General features: G+C 40.1%; 1 long non-coding RNA gene across 1 annotated transcript in view; it reads left to right on the plus strand.

The window, feature by feature from the left end:
* Positions 1 to 15,000, plus strand: part of LOC138010879 (uncharacterized) — a 30,670-nt gene that overhangs the window by 654 nt on the left and 15,016 nt on the right. Inside the window, exons 2-9 of the long non-coding RNA XR_011124578.1 lie at positions 751 to 979; positions 3,552 to 3,734; positions 4,235 to 4,298; positions 5,054 to 5,170; positions 5,934 to 5,997; positions 8,237 to 8,359; positions 14,754 to 14,814; positions 14,936 to 15,000. The exon at positions 14,936 to 15,000 is cut by the window's right edge and continues 52 nt beyond it. This is a non-coding gene — a long non-coding RNA (uncharacterized lncRNA). The remainder of the gene's footprint in view (positions 1 to 750; positions 980 to 3,551; positions 3,735 to 4,234; positions 4,299 to 5,053; positions 5,171 to 5,933; positions 5,998 to 8,236; positions 8,360 to 14,753; positions 14,815 to 14,935) is intronic.

Genomic DNA, 15,000 nt, shown 5'->3' on the forward strand with positions numbered 1-15,000 from the left:
CGCCTTACTTGCGAGCGTGGGCGACCAAATTTTTGAACGAGTAGCCCAAACAGGCGCCTGGCTTATCACAAGGTGATTCATCCTTACTTTTAATTAATTCATTCTGGACTCTTGAAAAAATGACTTAGGCTATGAACTTTCAACGTTGGAAGCCCGAAGGGCTCGGGGAAAATTTGCTTAGACAGCAGCAGCCTTGAACAATATTAACCGGCTTTCGAATCAATCAAGGACGCACGATGGTAGAGTGGAAAATTCATGAATATGTAGAAATATACAAAAAGCAATCACGAAAAAAAAATAGAAAGAAACATTCTCGTACTTGTGAACACTCCAGCAAGGAATGATAGAAGTGATGGTCCTTATTTACAAAAAGACAAGACCAGGGGTGGATCCAGGATAAAATAATGACCGGCGTCGAAAACAACAATAAAGTTTCTTAGGAAATTTTTTAGATTTTAACTCTCAAAGTCCACTTTCTCATGTTTCTGATAGCCTTCGTAAAAAGGTGGAAACCGGTATGAATCTGCCCCTGAAGACGGATTTGCTTACCTTTCTATCACCAGTCGGTCACGCCAAAATGCAGACTGCAGACTGTGCAGACCGTGCAGACCAGGGGTAAAATATGGTGTTACCCTTAATATTATTGAGAGCTAACCGTAAACAGGCTAACCTGAATTTTATTTAGGCCTAATTAGGCTAGCCAAATGTTATTTAGGCCCAATTCAGGCTAACCAAATTTTCATTTTACAGATGGTCTGCACAGTCTGTGTTTTTCAGTGTCCGATCACCAGTGGTGTCCAGAAAAATTGGGAAAACCAAAGAAGTCTCATCATAACCAAGGTTGAGGATAACTCATCACTAGGTTCTCTCAGTGTTCCAAGATTGCGGACATGTCCAATTCCCGACCATGGGGCGATGCATACATGTCAAAGTCCTTACCTAGGGGAAGGCTCTCAGAGTCAATCAGCCAGCTACATGGGTGAGTGTTTACTGGTGTGATCTGCTTATCATTTATGGCTGTGAGTAATTTATACTGCGGCAGTTCGACTGCTTTCAGCAAGTAACTTGTAAGAGGTCTCCCATAATTTCAATAAAACAATTATTATTTTTAATCTGAACATTACATATTGTGTGTCACTTCTCTTAGCTCCAGGATGTCCTCCATTAGACAGACCAAGCCATGTCAGTCAACTGTCAAAGAGTTACAGAAAGTTACTCATTGCATTTATTCTCATTGTTGAATTTAATGCCGTCAACACAGGTGCCTCAAGCTCAGTGTGAGGGAAAACCAACAAAATTATAAGGATCTGTGTGGGAATCCCGATAAAACACCTGAAAAGTTTGCGAAAAAATTGTCAATTAAAAAGCCTAACCTTATTGCCATTGTGGATCGCTTCCTTCCTGTGTGGTTTTTCCCCGAGATTCAATGCAAATTAAGCCATTATCAGTTCCTTGGTTGTCAACGGTTATAATTAAATACCACTTAATTCTCACAAGACCACCAAATGGAGTCAAGCATTCTTAGTTAAAATGTTCCCACAGTTAAAATTCCACTGTAGAATTCAAGGACAAAGGTTTTTCTTTCATTTCAATCCACTAGCCACGTGATCGAAGCTCTACCAGGGATGTCAGGCGGCGATAAAATGATCGAAAAGAGCCTCTTTCACATTGAAAACCACACAGCGACTGTTGAGTTTCTGCTTGGTTATGAGTCTTTGTTTGTGGCTTGGAAAAGGGTCTTTGTTTGTTGTCCCTGACGGCGTTACCATCAATAGTGTATTCATGATAATGCCTGAGCTCCAGCTGAAGGCTTTGTGTTTGTTTGTTTGTTTATTTTCTACTCAGTTACTTATCATCTTATTTACTTTGGTTTATATGTAATATCTTCTGTTATCATTAAGCATTTGTTAAAGTCGAAACATTGAAGTGATCCTCATCTGGACAATAATATTTTAAAAAATTGTCTCTTATAAGCACCTGAAAAATTCAGGTGGCTTTTTGACCGACGGGTCTAATCTGCAGGTCGCAGGTCAAAGGTCACAGGTTGCAGGTCATTGTTTCACCAATACAGAAAGTATCCTAAACATTCATAAAAGCTAACCTTAGGCCTAAGGATACTTTCTGTATAATTTGGTGAAACAATGACCTGCAACCTGTGACCTGTGACCTGCAGATTAGACCCACCGCTTTTTGACAGGACCCGAACCTACAACCTCTATGATGCCGGCACAATGCTCTGCCAACTGAGCTATGAAGTCACACAGTTGTAAGCAGGCCAATTCATTGGGCTCATGTGTTCTCGTAAAAGGAATGATGAAGGATAGAAATGTGTATTTGAAGTGTGGCTTATAGACAAAACATTGAGGTGACCTAGCAGTTAGTTGGACAATTTAATCAATTGTCTCAAGATTATACATGTAGACTCCTAAAACTTCAGGTGGCTTTTTAATGGGACCCAAGCCATTGACCCCTGCAATGCTGGCGCAATACTCTACCAACTGAGCTATGAAGCCACACAGATGTGAGCAGCCCAAAATTCATTGGGCTCATGTGTTTCCTTGAAAGGAATGATGCACTGGCATCATGGAGGTCTGGGTTTGCGTCCCATGATTAAAAAGCTGCCTGAATCTTGTCTATAGCCCATACTTCAAATTTACATTACTTTCCTTCATCATTCCTTGAATAAAAATCAAAGCTCAAAATTTTGCCAGTCAAGTGTTAAGCAAACACACTTTCAAAATCTGAAGAAAAATAAGAATTGATTTATTGATCGTAGTAACTGTTCAATTGATGTCAGTCTTTCTTGGTTATTTTTACTATTGCCAGACTTTTCTAGATCTTCTTTAATAATTGTCTGTTGACTCATAATTAAGCTCCCACGTGCACAGTAAGGCTCATGATAGAGCACGCATCAACCAAAAAAGAATTTTTTTACAAGTTGCAAATTTGATCAAGGTAGCGAATTTCAGGAAGGTTGCACGTTTTATCAAGGTGGTAAACCAAGGTACAAACTTTTAAGGCTGCAAGTAATTCCTGGGCAGGATTCTAGTTTTAGTTAGGTATTTATTGTTACTCAATTAGTTTCTTACTCGCAATCATATTTTTAGGCACAATGTTATCATTTTGCATATAATCCTTTCGTTTTGGTGTGAAATTTACTTGCTGTTACTGCACCTTTAACTACTCTATATTTAATTGTTTTTACATTGGTCATAACTATATTTTATTAAGTGATCATAGTTGCATATATTATTTATCTGTAGCGTTTAATTACACTGTGTTCATATTTATTTAAAATTTTACAGTGTTTTTAAACAAACAAGAAAGAATAAATTTACAAACATCAGTTTGAAAACCCGTTCTAACATCACTGGAATTATACCAATGATTAAAATTTCAGTTCCCTTGTCATTCCTTCAATACCCTCGTTTTGTCTGTTGTCTTGATTTTTGAAACTACTAAGAAATGCACAGCATTATTTTTGCACAATGGCCTAATAGCAACTCTTACATCATACAGCTATAAGGCTGATTTCCTTTTTTTTTCTCTAGATTCAATTGATCAGACTCCAGATACTGCTGAGAGATGTAAATTACTGTAGACTGGTTCAAGAAGTTCTTTAACCCTTTCACCCCCGTGGGGTTCCCCATTGACGAGTAAAATCGTCTGGCGTTAGACAGAGTAAAATCTATAAGTGGCACTCTTGGGAGTGAAAGGGTTAAGGTCACGATAAGGTAAGCCATATGCAATTACATCTAGCATTCCAAAGAAATCCATGGTTATTCCTTGTTGTGAAATGCAGTCTTGATACTTGTAGCATTAGTTTTCATCGGTTTGAACGTTATTTTGTGTGAAATATCAATTAATTATTGATCATGAAATTGGGTAAATAGCTCTTCAGCTGAAATAAAACAAAACTGGATAAAAAAGAAACATAGGAAGTAAAAAAAACTTGACCCCAATTCAGCTTGAGAATAATTATTATAACTGCAAATGAAATTTGTTGTTGTTTCTTGGAAAGGAGGAATAAGGTATTCAGACTACAGCTGTAGGTGTGCCTGAAGTTGTGTCGGAGACCCAACAAGCTGAAGCTACAATTGAATGACCAAAAAATCTATGAATCAAATCCACAGGACAATGATGCTTTGCCATCACCCCAAAATGATCTTCCAGTTACAGCATTTTTCTTAATTAGCTTAAATTGTGTGTATTGACAGTGTATCACTTGTATTAGCTGCAGGATGTACTCCCCGAGACAGACCAAGCCAGTTGTCGCTTGTCAAAGACTTAACGGAAAGGTACTCATAACATTGTATTAACAGAGATTCCAACCCTCCCGATTTGATGTGTTGCCTCCCTCTCCCCCGATTTTTATCAGATTGATCTCCTGATTTATAACGAAATTCTGAAAACAAGGGAAAAAATTGACTAAGTTTTTTTTTTTGACATCTAATTTAAAACGGTATGTACTACACTTTCCTGTATCCAAAGACAAGCCCTAACATATCTGTGATAAGAATAAAGACCTTATAGCATACCACAAAAATTATGTTCAATGCAGGAAATGCCACTTGAGAGAAATTGAATTTCCTGCAGTGTTCAACACTAACTTTCGTACTAATTTGCAAGCCCTTTGGGCAACCAGTTTTGTTTTTTGGTTGCCCACCTTCTAAAGACCTGTTGCCCATCAAAACTCAAAGGAAGCTTGTAAAAATGTCAATTTTGTCGGTCCACGAAAGAGGATTAATGAAAGCTATAACAAACTGTTATCTCAGTGATAATTTGGTGTTCACTGGTCACTTAACCCTTTAAGCCCCGAGGGGTTCCCCATTGACGAGTAAAATCGTCCGGCGTTAGACAGAGTAAAATCTATAAGTGCCATTTGGCACTATCGGGGCTGAAAGGGTTAAGTTAAGTAACTTAGTAAATGCTTTGCCACCAGATCAAGGCAATAGAGAACATTGCATGAATTTCCTTCATCATTGTCACCACCATTTCGCCTTTTCTAGAAAAATGGAACTCAAAAAGACTCATTTTCACAATTCATTTACAGGTTTGTTCGATGTCAAAGTATCTTAGCGCATTTGGCCATGCGAAAACTGGGTTCCATTGTAACAAGCATTCCTTTCGCACGGCTACGAACATGTTCCTCATTCCAACCTGTTTTTAGGTTTGTACCAATATATTTTTAACAGAAAAATAAATAACAGGAAAGGAATGTAATGTTGTTAATTTTTTATCGCGTTTGCGACTACATCATACTATTAGTCACTTTCTTTGTTGCAAATCAAATCGTTCTGCAAAATAATTTATTAGTCAAACAAAATTTCTGATTGCCCGATCCGGCAAGTCTTAGTCTTATTTTACTTGCCCACGGATAATTTCGCTTGCCTCGGGCAATTGGGCATGCCTTAGTGTCGAACACTGTCCTGGGGGTTGTGCTGTACTCCCATACCCCCAAGAGGCTGGCGCCCTTGGCGCTAAAAAGCACTCCCTATTTTCCTTCAAAAGGGGCCGGAATCTCTGCATTAATTGTCATTGTTGCAGTTAATGTCGTCAGTGGTGAATGAATTCTTGATAATGCCTTAGCTCCATAAGAAGGGGGGGTAGGGAAAAGTCAATGGCACACAAAAATAGTGCGTTAATAAAGCCATTTAGGCACTCACACCAACCAATGAGATTCCTGACTTTTGCTCAGTACACACAGTTATTGATTAATCACATAAACAGAGATAACTTGTGATATTCATTATCATCTGCCCCCCCTCTTTTATCAATGGAATTTAATAATTATTGAGAAACTTGGAACTGACCAGTATCCTTTCAGTTTGTTAGCTCCGTCATGAGTTTGAGTTGTGTAATTCTAATTTACTAAATATATATGAGTATTCCATGTTTTTCTTTTAATAAAACAAAGTTGTATTTCCTTGCAGGCTTTCATGGGATTTCCAACTACACTGTATAAATGCAGCCCAAGCTAACCTAGGAAGGAAACAGGTAAGGTCTAAAGCAAACAATATTTTGTCATGTGAATACTGTATTTGAGAGGAAGAAGTAAAATTGCATTTACAGGCATGCGTATCGTGAAAATGAAGTCTGCAATACATTAAAAACCCACTTATAAGAACCAAGATTTTCTGAACTCTTACAAACTAGGTTGTTGTATTTTGAGCTACATGTAGTTATTGACAATTTAGGCTAAGTTGGTTCTTACAGTAATGAGGCTCTTAATTTCTATGAAGGAGATATGGCTGTTGATTGCCAGAAAAAATAAATAAACTTGGGTTTGGTCCAAGCTTAATATACTTACCGTAATTTCCGGGCGATTACTCGCGGGTAATGTGTTAATTTTTTCCGCAAGCAGTTCAGTAATTGTGAAGAAGAGCTACCCAAAAAACCTGTCGGCCGACTGTCTGCTGTCTGTTGGCAGACAGACGACAGATAGGCTACCTTTGGGCCGACAGACGGCCAATAGGTTTTGCCCGAAATATAGGCTACCTGTCGGCCGACAGTCGGTCGACTGTTGGTCGCTCGTGCAGATAACTTTGTGAGTTCACGAATTTCTTTTGTTTTTGGGTACGGGTAATCTGCTAGTGCGGGTAATCTGTTGAAATTTTTTTCTTGTTATTGCAAAAAATGACCGATGCGGGTACACTGTAATCTACCGCGCAGGTAATCGCTTGTGAGTCGAAAACACTTATCACTGTTTCAACCACGAAATACAGAATGTGTAAAGTCTGGATGACAGTATTGTCAGCATTTTCAAATGCCTGAAATGCAGGCAGGTATTTTTTACAGGTCAGGGCCCGGTTGTTCAAAAGCCGATTAACTTAATCCACGATTAGCATGAACTTTTGTTTCATGTCTTCAATGTTTTGGTGAAAGTTTTGTTTGCTTATTTTTGTTTTTCAAGCTTGACTAATTCTATTGTAAAGTTTTGCCAAATATCAGCATTGAACACGGACAGCATTTGGGAGTAGAGAAATAAACTCCATGGTTAATTTTAATCTGGGGTTAGCGTTAATCGACTTTTGAATAAGCGGGCCCAGGTTTTCAGGTCAATAAATTGTCTTAACATCACTAGAACAACCCTGCCACTTTCCCAATGTAACCTCATTAGGCCTAAATAATTAACAATTAGACCCGTAGCTTCGCCTCATGGGCTATTAACCTATGGCCCTTTAAGGTGGAGGGTCTAAATTATTGTTTTAGTATCACCCTTGGAACTAGTCGGACAGAAAAGGCAATAATAAAGTTAGCAAATGCAAGTTAAAGAAATATTTAATTGGGAATTAAACGAATTAAAAGAAAGCGTCACCCTTTTCGCTACTCAAGTACTATTACTAATAGTCCTCTAGTAGCATAGCCAATCAAAATGCAGAATTTGCATTAGTCCACTAGTTGGGTGATACTAATGGTCGTTGAGCCTAGGGTTAGCATTAATACAGTGTAAAGGGTTGGGGTAATGTTTTATCATTGTTGCAACAGTGACCTGTAAATCTGACCTGTGACCTGTTAAAAATACATGCTGCTGAAATGCAGCTGGAATTTTTCTCTCCTTTGAACAGTTGGTTTATTTTATAGTTAGTAAACACTGTGTATTAAATTCTCTACTCTATAAAATGACTCACTTTAAGTTTACATAGGATTAAATCTTATAAAGTCTGTTCATAACTTTCTTCACCTTCAAAGACTTTGACAGCATATTTTGTTGACTTCCTTGCCCTTTCCCAAAAAGCATTTGTTATCAGCTTTCTAATGTCACTATAACTACAATCCAGAAAACGAGTTTGTTAAATTTCTTCCATGTAAAATGAAAACTCTTTTTCTACCATTTTTCCACTCAAGGGAAATCAGCGCTACAGCATTTTGCAGGGCAAATATCCACGCAAACAGGGGTTATTGCATGATAACTGTCCTGTGAGTCTGCACCACGTGACGTAAACTAGGGCCAATAAAATTGCCCGAAAATTAATGGGTGCGTTATAAAGTTTAATATCAAACCAGTATTATGATAAGCTTGACAAAAGTGATTGCAGATGAATGACAATCCCAGAGGGGTGGGGGTTCAATGTGGCCAGAATGTTTTATATAAACTCTCTAAAAATGTTCAAAATTCCAAAGGGGCCCCATGCAGGTGGGGGTTCAAATATCACAACACCCTTCCATGGAGGAATCTTCAAAGATCCTCCTGAGATATGTTTTGATACATGGTAAAAATGTATTAATCTTCTAGATACATGTATGTTGCTGGTCCTGTGGCTGAAGCCCCAGAGACACCAACTCATCCATCACATCATGGTTCTGATAATCTTGAGAACACCAGGATTGAATGAGCTGTCAGATGATGACAAAGGAGGTACTGTATTTGTCTCTTTGCAATTTTTTGCAGAACAAGAGGGAAAGGTTTCTCCACTTCTATTAAAGATTAAGGATTTAAGCTTATCTTCTACACTTTATAGTCAGTATCAGTAATCAGCCCAGTCAAAATGTTTTTGAGTAGTAGGCAAGCTGGCCTTAGTAATAGGCAGCAGAGGTCAAAGGCCTCTGCTGCAACGGCCTCTGGCCCTTGCATACTAGGGGAGTCTGGGGGCATGTTCCCCCCGAAAAGTTTGAAAATAGTGGCTTCAGATGGTTGCATCTGGTGCATTTTAGGGTAAACTGAGGCCCTATTAGATAGCATGATTAAAGATAACAGTAATGAAGAGTCAAACAAGACTTTAAGTTTTCAAATTGAAGTTATATTACGCCAGAAGCATTATTGGAAAAAAAATGATATAATTATAGTACAAGCAAGGACTTCTCAACTATGAAAGTGAGAAACAATTAAAAACTGAACATGAAGCTTTGACACTGACTCAGTTGCTGAAAGTTGACAAATGTATCATAATATATTACAGTTCAACTGAAGGCTTCAGTTTAGAGAAGGACAGCCAGTTGTCCTTTTGCATTTACTTACATGTAATTGACTAGGCAGTCATCAGGGGCACCCAACGTCAATTTTCGCAAAATATCTGTTCGGAAGACGATTTGAGATCTAGAATTTTCGGAATATTTCTTTTAAAATTTCTTCCTTGCCTGCCTGTCCTAGGATTTTCGAACATCTAAAAAATGGTATGATTGCCCATTTTTAGCAGATTTTTACCCTAAAAAGGTCACCTAGAATTTTCGGGAGCCTTTTTTCTGGCTGAGATTTTCGAAAAAGGTAAGTTTTGATACCTGTACTTTTCGGATCACTAGACTTTCAGCTAGGAAATCCGAACAGATGAAAAATTTTTAGGGGATAAAAATATGCCTATATCTGTCGTTTAAATACTAAAATATGTTTAACAATGCTATGTTTCAGGTGGTTTTGAACTATATTCTCGTTGGGTGCCCCTGAGTCATAACAAACTGAACTAACTCTGTTTGTACTGCATTACAGATTACATCCCTAAATTTCTCTTTCAATATCAACATCCATACTATTCGCAGTCATTATTCAACACATTTAACAACTACACACCGAAGCGGATGCGGCTAGTGGTAAATAACCACCACCAGCCACCGACGCTGAGTTGAATACAGTAGTTGTTTTAGTATATACTCAATCAGCGAGATAGCGTAGCACAAAAGGATCACAACAGTCTGCAAAGATTACAACAGTTTCAGGTGCAAATTCTGTGTGAATTGCTGGAGGTGAATAATTAACAACTATTCACCGAAGTGGAGGTGGCTAGTGGTGGATATTTACTGAGCGGTAGGTACTTCATATATGATACCCTATAATGTGGCTTAAGTAGCTCAAGTACCCCAAGTACCTCAAAAACCCGAAGTACTTCAAGTACCTCAAGTAGCCCAAGTACCTACAAATTACTAATTTTGTGATTTGAAAAAAAGCCATGGGAGAATTAACTGCTGAAGTTAAAGGGTGAAAATGGTTAAAATTCACAGTCACTTGCATAGTCACTCTCTGACTCTGAGTCAGGACTGCAAGGGGGTAGATCTAAGTGAGTGCCTATTTCAGCTACTTCCTCCTGAACTGTCTGCTGCTGATGATGATGAGCAGCAAATGAAGACACTTCTAGGATGGGCTCAGCTGGCTCAAGGACTGCAACACCTGTTTGGCTGTCTTCTTGCCAAACCTGCAGTCTGGCCATTGTCCATGACAGGAATTTTTGTTATCTTCACGGGGGGAAGCTTTTTCCTTTTTTTTTTCTGATAACCACATCTTTACTGCCAACTTCACCACTGGATTGCAGTCTTTCACTGAAGGGCCATTGATCAACACCATGAGCAGAGCTTCCAGCATTTCATTCTGCAATGAGTTCCTACGTCTGGTCTTCACAGGTTTCACTGCACTTGCCCCCCTCCCAGGCCAGGCATTTCTGACAGGCAATGTCAAGGCAATCTCAGCAATTTGAAGCAGCATATCAAAAAATGGCTGATAATTCCCTTTATTCTTCATCAGTTGAGACAAGAACCATGCTTTGGAGCTGTCACTTGTGCCATTCCTTACTTCCTCTGGGGTTGCTTTGTTTTTTCATTAACATGGTACTTAATTTGGTTCCACTGGGACTGCAACTTGTCGTTTGCATCTGCAGGGAAGAAGTGGGAGGCCAACACTTTCACCTTGTCTTGTCCATATGTTTTGAAACCAGCACCATCTGTTCCAGGCATTAAAACTGGATCAAATATACCAAAGGCTAACAAGATACCATTTGTTTGCAAAGATTCTAAACGCTTATCAATGTTCTTAATCAGGCTGTCAATGTACTTTCGTTGAATCCTGACAAGTTCATCTGCATCCCCTCTGGATCCTTCTGGACATTTTTACTTGTGTAGAAATGAATCCAACATCATCAATGTCCTTTTCTGGGGCATCCAAGGCAGTGCTTTCTGCTTTTATTTTTTCAAACTGCCATTTGGTGTGTGCAACAGCTAGCAGTATTGTGGAGAAATTGAACTTGCCCGCTTGGAAGGCTCTGCAAGGATGTAGATGGTTCCTAGGAACTTGACTTGTTTCAACTTCTGGAGGAAGCCACAAGCTGCTGCATCACACTATCTTGAAACGTGTTAAGAGTCTGAAATGAACTTTCATATTCTTGCTTTACAGCAAACACAGATTTGTCAAAACTCAGCCAGTGTGAACTGCATGCCTTTTTCAACCTTCTTGCAATTACTTTCGTTGCCTTGTCTGTCACATTCTTGGTACTTTTCAAATTGACCTGAACTTTCAGAAAGGCTGCAAGTCTCTTTGGTGAATTCTCAAGCCATTGCCATAGTTAGCTATAGTTGGCGTAGAGTCGTTTCAATGAACTTGATATACTTCAGTTCTGAAACTGTGTCAACTCAAGCGAGAGCCAGTTTATGACATATACAGTGTATGTTTATCAACTTGGGATTTCGTTCCTTGAGTTTGACAGCTACACCCGATTCTCCTTAACCAGCATAACACTTGCAGCGTCTGTAGCTAAGCCGCTCAGCTGTGAGACAGGTAGATCACTTTTCTGTAGTACCTTAAGGACTGTGTCAACAATTGCCTCTGCATTACACGAATCAAATTCTTCTAAAAGATTTCTTATTGCTAAGAACTTTACCTCAGGATACCCAGATGAATTCACATATTGAATAAAACAAATTCGTTGAGACAGAATCGCAATTACTGTTGCTTCATCAATCAACAGTCCAAAGCAACTAGCACTCCTCATGTCTTCTAACAACATCTGTTTTACAGCTTTCCCCATGCAAATGCTCCAGGTGGAGCATAGGCCATCGACAACCCTTCACCAGCAAACTCGAACTTGGGCTTTTCGTTCAGCTTCTTTCCAGTTGTATCCTAACAGCTTCAGTTCCGCATCAGTGTCCCGTCGTCAGCTGTTTCTGGGGCGTCCCCTCTTCCTCTTCCCTTGAGGATTCCACCTCAGAGCTTGCCGTGTGATGTTGTTTGGCGCTTTCCGCAGGGTGTGACCAATCCAGCCCCATTTCCCTCTCAAGATCTGTTCACTTACCGGTTGTTGTTCCCCACGCTGCCAAAGCTCCTCATTGCGAATTTTCTCAGGCCACCAAAATTAATGTTAAAGATGCGTCTCAGGCAACAATTTATGAAGGTCTGGATCTTCTGGAGTGCCTTTCTTGTCCGCCTCCACGTCTCAGATCCATAGAGGAGAACTGATTTTACATTGGCATTGAAGATGCGTAGCTTTGTCTGTGTCCTGATTTCTTTAGACGCCCAGATGTTTTTGAGCATGTTAAATGCTACCCTCGCCTTATCAATTCTTGCTGCTACGTCTACATCTGTACCTCCCTGTTTATCTATGACACTACCAAAGACACACTTTATTAGTATAATTTGTACTTCACAATGATGATCAACAACTCGAAGCAAACTCGTGTAGGCGGCCAAATAGCCGGCTGCCGGCACATTTTGACTGGGCTGCAGTAATCTTTTCTAGAAGTCTGGCTCTCTTTCCAAACCCAGAACAAAGCTCTTATGTGTGTAAATCTTGATGTGGGGTGCGAATAAGTTTTATGAATGTCGTACAAGGGCGTTTATAGCCATTAAATTGAGAACAATAGTGATTGATGCAAGTTTAACTTCCGTGATTACAAGTGTTAGTCACTTTTGCTGGGCTACTCGGGTGAGAAAGGCCAAAGGGCTGAAATTGCCAGGGGTGTAGCCAGGGGAGGGTTCCAGGGGTTCCGGGACCCCCCTCTCGAGCCAAGGAACCCCCCCTCTCCTATTTTTAACAGTGATTTTATCCCAGCAAGAGTGTAATGGACTCTCGATTCCTGAAATTCTTCGTTTTGTTCTATGCTTACAATAAGTACAGTGAACGTCATTGTGTTATCTATTTGCGTTTCACTTGCATTTTCGGAGACAGGAGACAGAAATCCTGACATTGAAGCAGCGCTGGAGTTTTTTGAGAACGACCTTCCTTCTCCTCATGTGGTTGATGTTGAGCTCCTGCGATGGAAGAGAAAGTGGTGCGGCACTGAGGATGCCGACCTCCCCACCAGTGCAGTTCAGACATTCGCAGCATACACCTTACTCCAAAATGGCCCCCATTTTAGTATTCTTTTGTTTGATTACAAGTGGCCCTGTTGGCCTCGTTCAAGGTTAAATATTCTTTTGAATTCTACGTTTGAAAGGGAGGCCAAAAGGGCCAGTTTACAATGAAACAAAAGAATACTAAAATGGCTGCCATTTTGGAATAAGGTGTATGCGATCTAGAGTTCTTTCCTAACATCCACACCTTGATCTGCATGTTGTGCACGTTGCCGATAACGTCAGCTGAATGTGAACGCTCATTCAGTACACTAAGAAGGTTAAAAACATACCTGAGGTTGACCATGTCAAGCGAGCGAGAGGCTGGGCTGGCGTTGGTGAGCATCAATTACCACCGAGAGATAAATATCGAGGAAGCGATAAGCACGTTCGCTCAACGGAAACCAAGGCGTCTTATGTTTACATAGCGTAAACGCCAAAGTCTTGTATTTTTAGACCAACCGTTTTCGTTAGAACCAATTTGGAACCCCCCCTCCTAGAAATCCTGGCTACGCCCCTGAATTGCTGATCTCCAATTTTCTAGACCAGTCTTCCGGAACACCTACTGACCATGCAACAAAACACACAAGTTCTTCCTTCCAGCCCATTCTGGATCTTCAGAGGTTTCAACAGTTTGTCTCTCAGGAACAGAGCCGAGATCTGGACAGTCAATTGCAGATCTTACAAATGAACAGGGTTCGTGTACCCAGGTACAGCAAGAGCCTATTGCAGACCATATTTGGCACCATATGGAGGTGGCACTGAACACTTGGCACTGTATGATGATGGCCATGTGGCACAACATATGAGTGGCCTTAATTTTATTTGACCATGTGGTCCAGCATGGCGTTGTATAGGAATGACCTACCAAGCCCCTGGATAACTCTGTGCCTCATGTTCACCTGCAAGCTGGTGTTCCATGGCCAAAGGATAAAAGAGCCACTTGGGTGCTGAGAAACAACCCGGAGAGGCGTATAGAACACATTGTATCCGATGGTGGTTTGGCATCATCGGTTGACCATAATAGTGAAGCATCATTATTTCTCAGCCGAAATTGACGGAGGTTATCGCAGGAAGCCGTGGATTTGTGGTACCAGGTAGCTTTATGTGTTTCCAGAGCCCAGCAAACGCTCTGGTCTTGTTTCTCTGGTGTCAAATGTTTCAATTGAAATCATCGACACTGAAGTTGCTTGAACGTTAGAACACCCTCTAACCGCTTTGTTTGAAACGTTGTAACTCCTGGGAATACTTATTTCCAGACATTTCTGCGTTGACGAGTTGGGAATTGCCAGTGGCTGCAGTCTTGTCCCCTCAAAATGTACTGGTCAAACCTCCGACAGGTAAGTCCAATGGCTAGAAATGAGGTCTTGAATTCAATACCAGTCAAACCCACACTCAAGGTCTTAGACCCTTTCATTCCCAAGATCGAAACGTTCATTCTCCTAACTAGTACTATAGATTTGTTTGTTGGGTATTTACGAGAATTTGGTGTTAAACAATGTACCAAGATCACCCCTCTTTATGTGATAATTATCTTCATTCTCAATATCTGTCTGACTGGCATTTCATTGAAATTATGAGGGGAATTTAAATGCTAATCACTCCTGGGAGTCCAAGACCAAAGAGAAAGTTCTACCTTGGGATCATATCTGCACATGGTTAAATTTCGAAGCTTTCCTTTCTCAGCAGAAACGCTCTATCTCTTTTTGTTTATTTTTACTTTTAGTGACAACTGGGGAAAGAACTGTGAACTGTGCTGTTGCACCTAATACCAGGACATCTTCCAGGTAAATCAATGTATCTTGACACCACTTTTAAGGCTCTAGAAGTGAGTTCGCACGCGGCAATCCAGTTGCTACCTTGACTAAAAATTTACTTTGCTTTTCTTTTACCATTTTGTTTGAAAAGAAATGTAACAGCAGCTCAGCATGAATGAAATAAAACGAAGACAGCAAAATCAGCGGTGTACAACC

The sequence above is a fragment of the Montipora foliosa genome, chromosome 7, assembly GCF_036669935.1.
Source record: "Montipora foliosa isolate CH-2021 chromosome 7, ASM3666993v2, whole genome shotgun sequence".
Taxonomy (NCBI): Eukaryota; Metazoa; Cnidaria; class Anthozoa; order Scleractinia; family Acroporidae; genus Montipora; species Montipora foliosa.